Below are 6,474 nucleotides of genomic sequence, written 5' to 3' on the forward strand. Positions count from 1 at the left end.
TTTTATTACAACTCCTCCAACACTTTTTGGATTAGAAAACAAAACGGAAAAAGAAGCAGAGTTTCTGGAGTTGTCCCATTTTTGTAAGGCTGTTCTAGGACCCTGAGTCAGCAGCAGAAACAGAAGACTAATCCTTTATTAACTCTTTGGGTCATATTTGTATAGGGCAGTTGATCAGAGGAAGTTAGTTTAACCAATAACAGTGGAGCCGTTTCAAGCCAAAACATCTTCACTCTAACTCCAATTCTGAAGCGGTTATGATGTTCACAAGGCAATAACCCACTCTTGCCCCAGTTATGCCTCAGATGAAGACAGTCAGGTTCTCTTTGCGTGCACGTTGAACCGCAAATTAATCGACCGCATGTTAACCTATCTCTTGGGCAAACCCAGCGGATAGGATTTGCTATGCGATGCAAGCTCAGAAAAATGGGTTGAGTAAACAATGGTTAAGTTAGTCATGGATAAATATGTAATGCAAACAGAACCACTTAAAAGCATGCAAAACAGCCCCTCCTCCTACAATGGGGAGAGACTGAGCCAAACAAGGCCCGAAGAGTTTTGTATAGTTTTTATCCTGCCAATTGGATGCTGCCTATTGCATAAGACAATTGAACTGCCTAGACCAGCCTCCCCTGACCTGTCCAAATCGGTTAGAACTTCAATCCTTATGATGTTGGGAGTGCCAGTTCTGGAATGCCACTTCAAAAAGGACTGTTTTGGGAAACAGCGTACAACTCACTCTGGAGCAGAGGCTGGTTCAGGTCCCAAAAGTTGAATAATTCTCCGAGTGCTTGATCTACTGATGGAATAGGCAAAGAAGCCCAGAGGGAACAGAAGTTTCCATCTGGTTGCAAGAAGCTATGAGTGCTTTTGCTGCCAGAATAAACCATCTACAGACGGACTTTGATCCATTAACTAGACCAGTGTTTCTCAAATTTGGCAACTTTAAAATGTGGGCTTCTGCTCCCAGAATTCCCCAGCCAGAGTTGAAGTCCATACATTTTAAAGTTGCCAAGTTTGAAAAACACTGAAATAGTCACTGAAAACTATCGTTCTAATGAAAGCATGTCACTTATATTGCCACCATCTGAGAAGGCATCTAAAGTGGCATCATGCTGAGTAAGCAACTGGACCTCTTACATAGCCACATTGTCCTCCAGTGTGTTGCAAAACACGTTTGGTCTGCATACATATGTTGGAATCAAAGGGGAAAACACAGGAGTGCTATTCACCAGGTTCTGACAGGTTCTAGAGAACCAGTAGCAGAAATTTTGAGTAGTTCAGAGAGCCAGCAAATACCACCTCTGGCTGGCCACAGAGTGGGGTGGGAATGGAGATTTTGCAGTATCCTTCCCCTGCCACGCCCACCAAGCCACACCCACAGAACCAGTAGTTTAAAAAAAATGAATTCCACCATTGGAAAACAAGTATCACAGTAGGGAAGTTTGACTATACTGTGTTAGTGCAAAGCACTGATGCTAAATGTAAAAGGTGAAAATTGGACTTCAGTAAAGAGGGAAATTTAGTGGACCAACTAAATACCAAAAATTTGCTCTCTGGTATAGATGTTTTCAAATGAAACCTTCTATCTAGCTCTACTCCCAGATGAATGGCTTGCTTTGAATATTGTCTTTTATTTATTTGTTTAATGCAGTGGTGTCAAACTCGCGGCCCACGGGCCAGATGCATCATGCGCTGGCCACTCCCACCCCCATTTTAGTGAAGGGGGGGAAGCTGCGATACGTCACGTGATGATGTGAGGATGCGAGTTTGACACCTCTGATTTAATGTATGGTAAAAATGTTAAAAAGCACAACAAAATTACATTCTCAATGAACAAATATGACACTAGCTACCCTATTTAGAAATTCAAAGGCAGAATATTTATGTAGTTAATACATGAGGGAGTTGCATAAAGAAAATCTCTGGAATTTCTGAATATTGTCCAAAGCACTGAAATTGTAATTAAAATCTATTTCCAGATTTTCACACATACAAACACACACAATATGTGTGTAACTATGTACCATAGAGTACACCACATAGATTCTAAACCAACAGGGTAATACATATTGCATACATTTCATTTACAGACAAAATTAAGAATAAATGTGGCATGGTAAAATGCAGCAATAGTAAAGAAGGAGAAAGGCTGCAAAAATGAAAATCCATGTCAAAAATACAACATTACATAGCCAATACATTTTTAATCAGGAATTCTTCCATTTTTAAAAACTAGATCTTATTGTTGGTTGTGACGGGAATGGAAGAAATAATCTGTATTAATAGGTTCTGGAAATGAACACAGAAGAATTTTTCATAGGAGAACTCAGTGATGAAATATAACAGATAATACTTCACAAAAGGGGTCATCTAAACATGCGTGACATGCAACTGCTAACATCACTGAGTAAACCCAGTTCATCTCAATGTTAAATATTAAAGGAAAATATTCTTTGATCAAATTAAATCACATCCCAGGAAAACCATCCTAATATCTTTGACATCAGAAACTTACAATTCAACCTCCCTCCATATAGTAAAAAAATATATACATTTTAATTAAAAAGCTGACAGCTGCATGTCCTTTAATTGCACCCCAAATCCTCTACATGAAGAGACCTGTCTTCCTTGCCTAATGGCATTTTCACATTGATTACTAGTACTAATTGTTGAGGCCTGGCTTAATCAGCACTTGAATCTAATATACTTCATCTTGTTGTTGTTGTTGTTTAATCTTGGGAAAAGTGTGATTCAGCTGCCATGATTGCTAATCATTTTTTCTCTTTCAAATTCAAAATACAGATCAATGAACATGTCTGTTTGTGGTTCTCTGCGTGAATCACTCAAATGCCACTGATGTTGGCATTCACATCTCACTGTGTTATGGCTTGTGTTTTTTAAGATCGTTTCTTTTGCCTGTAAAAAAGTTTGAGTCTGAAAATGCCAGAGAAGGGATAAAAAACTCTTGAAATCAGAGGTGGGTTTCAGCAGGTTCTGACCAGTTCTGGAGAACCAGTAGCGGAAATTTTGAGTAGCTCGGAGAACCGGTAGTAAAAATTCTGACTGGCCCCGCCCCCATCTATTCTTTGCCTCCCAAGTCCCAGCTGATTGCGAGGAAATGGGGATTTTGCAGTATCCTTCCCCTGGATTGGGAAGGGAATGGAGATTGTACATTATCCTTCCCCTGGAGTGGGGAAGGAATGGAGTTTTTACAGTATCCTTCCCCTGCGATGCCCACCAAGCCACGCCCACCAAGCCACACCCACAGAACCGGTAGTAAAGAACTTTGAAACCCTCCATTGCTTGAAATGTTTCATAAATTCTTCATCTCCAGATGTGGAAAGCATTTCCATATGCAGATTATAGCTCCCATCATCCCTGATCATTCACCCTATTGACTTGAGCTGATATAAGTTGCAGTCACTTTTCAGCTAGATTGTGTCTCCATAGATGTCATAGTTTGTGGTGCATGTCTTAATTTTTTGATACTCAAGCAACATGTTTTCATGGTCTGCAGGGTAATGAATAACAATAACTATCTACAGTATATATATATATATACACTGGTATATATATATATGTATACATATGTGTGTGTGTGTATATGTATGTATGTATGTATGTATGTATGTATGTATGTATGTATATATATATATATATATATATATATTTGTTTTCTGAGGTTTTCGCGGGTGTTTGTATGTAGGTCTTTGGTTATTCGGGTTTTCTCCCGCGTAAAATTGGAAGTGTCTTGGCAACATTTCGACGAAGTCTCATTCATCATCTTCAGGCTTCAGCTTCGTGCTTCTGGGAGCAATGGGTGATAGCAGCTGTTTCTTCCTTTTTAACTGCTAGTGGGGATTTGAACTGATTGGGTGGGAGCTTGGCTGTGATCTGATTGGATGGGGGATTTTTTGTGCTCTGATTTGCTGGGGGTGTGTCCTGTTTGGGTGGGGGCTTGGTTGTGTTCAGATTAGTCTGAGTTGCAGGGGGATTTGAGCTGGTGAGCTGCATTGCTGTTGTTTGGCTTCATGTTCGTGGTCGTGCTACATCTTCATAGTGGGTGTCAGTCTGCTGCATGTATGGATTGGAGGGGTTTGAAATGGCTAATGTTGCAGCTGCAGTCTGGCTTCTGGTCCTTGGTCGTGCTTCATGATCAGTGTAGGTTTGGGTCTGCTTTCTGGGTGGATGTGTGGTGGTGACATCCTGTGTGGACCTCGTGAGTGTGGGTCTGGTGTCATTCCTCGTGTTAGGGACTCGTTTGTCAATAAGGGCGGGTTTCCAAATGGCTGGTAGGCGGGAGGTATCATCTCGTTTGTTCATGCTGTGTGGGCGTTTTTCTATCTCGATGGCTTCTCTGATTATTCTGTTGTTAAAGTGTTCAGTTTTGGCGATAGTTCTGGTCTTTTTAAAGTCAATATCGTGTCCTGTGACTTTAAGGTGTTGGACCAGGGAAGAAGTTGGTTCCTCTTTTTTGACTGAGTTCTTGTGTTCTTCAATGTGTGCACTTATTCTTCTGTTGGTTGTCCAATGTATATGGTGGGGCAGGCGGTGCATGGGATTTCATATACTCCTTGATTTTCTAACTCAATTTTGTCTTTGGGGTTTCCTAGGATGGTGGATATTTTTCGGTTTGTGCAGAATGCTGTCTTGATGTTATGTTTGTGGAGGATCTTGCTGATTCTGTCTGTGGTGCCTTTTATATATGGGAGGAGGGCTGTGCCGTTTTCTTGTTCTCTGTCTTGGATTTTAGTGGGGAGTTCTTTTTGGATTAGTTTGGTAATCTTATTTCTCTGGAATCCACTTTGTGAGAGTGTGTAGTTCGGTTTTTAGGTGTTGTTCATCAGCTAAGCGTTTTGTTCTAGAGATGAGTGTCTTGGCTACGGAGTTGATCTGTGCTGGGTGGTGGTGTGAGAGTGCGTGCAGATAGCGGTTTGTGTGTGTTTTCTTCTGGGAGAAATTGGGTTTCCTGTAGACTAAGACATCTAGGAAGGGAAGTTGGTTGTTAACTTCTGTTTCCATGGTGAACTGTATTTTGGGGTGTAGGCTATTGAGGTGTGTGAGGAAGTTGTCAAGTTTTTCTTTCCCGTGTGGCCAGATTATGAAGGTGTCATCTACGTATCTGAGCCAGAGTTTGGGTTTGTGATCAGATTTTTCTAGTGCTTGGGTTTCAAAGTGTTCCATGTAGAGGTTGGCAATGACAGGTGAGAGGGGTGATCCCATGGGTGCTCCTTCTATTTGTTTGTATTTTTGTCCGTTATGGATGAATTATGTGTTGGATAGGCAGTGGTTGGTCAGATCTAGGATGTGCTTGGGGGGTTATATTTGTTTTGGATAGCTGTTAAGGCTTCTTTGATTGGCACTTGGGTGAAGAGGGATATGACATCAAAGCTCACGAGTAGGTCGCTGGGCTGTAAGTTTTGTTTCTTTATGATCTCTATGAACTGGAATGAGTTTTTTACATGTGAGGCGATGGATTCTGCATAGGGCTGTAGTTGTTTGGCGAGAAATTTGGCTAGGTTTTGTAGAGGTGAGCCTATGGAGCTCACCAACAAACTCCGAAGACTACAAGAACGTCCTTTCCAAAGGATTCAACTTTGCAGTCACTCCCAAATACATCCCCATTGAAACCATTATATGCGGAGTTGAAACCAGCCTGACCAAAATCAACCCCGATGACGCTAACAAAATCAGACTCGAAATCACCAACATCCTCTGCAGCAGCAAGCCACCCAAAAGAAATTTACCCAAAGAGGAATAGACAGCACTACTTAACCTGAAAAAAGACACCAGCATAATAATCCTACCAGCAGACAAGGGCAACGCCACGGTGGTTATGAACACATCTGACTACCAAACCAAATTAACCAACCTACTCCAAGACCCGGCATACAAGCCCCTAAAAACAGACCCCACCACCTACCTAGAAAAAACCACTAGATCCAAAATAAAAGCCTCCCCCATCAGCGAAGAAATCCAACAAAGAATCATTCCCAGAGAGAAATCATCCAGATGCCCTAAGCTCTATGGCCTTCCCAAGATACAGAAAGAAGGAACCCCACTCAGACCCATAGTAAGCTCCATAGGCTCACCTCTACAAAACCTAGCCAAATTTCTCACCAAACAACTACAGCCCTATGCAGAATCCATCGCCTCACATGTAAAAAACTCATTCAGTTCATAGAGATCATAAAGAAACAAAACTTACAGCCCAGTGACCTACTCGTGAGCTTTGATGTCATATCCCTCTTCACCCAAATGCCAATCAAAGAAGCCTTAACAGCTATCCAAAACAAATATAACCCCCCCAAGCACATCCTAGATCTGACCAACCACTGCCTATCCAACACATAATTCATCTTGTTGTTGTTGTTGTTGTTGTTGTTGTTGTTGTTGTTGTTGTTGTTGTTGTTGTTGTTGTTGTTGTTGTTGTTGTTGTTGTTGTTGTTGTTGTTGTTGTTGTTGTTGTTG

Source organism: Ahaetulla prasina, chromosome 3 (assembly GCF_028640845.1).
Source record: "Ahaetulla prasina isolate Xishuangbanna chromosome 3, ASM2864084v1, whole genome shotgun sequence".
In the NCBI taxonomy this organism is placed as follows: domain Eukaryota; kingdom Metazoa; phylum Chordata; class Lepidosauria; order Squamata; family Colubridae; genus Ahaetulla; species Ahaetulla prasina.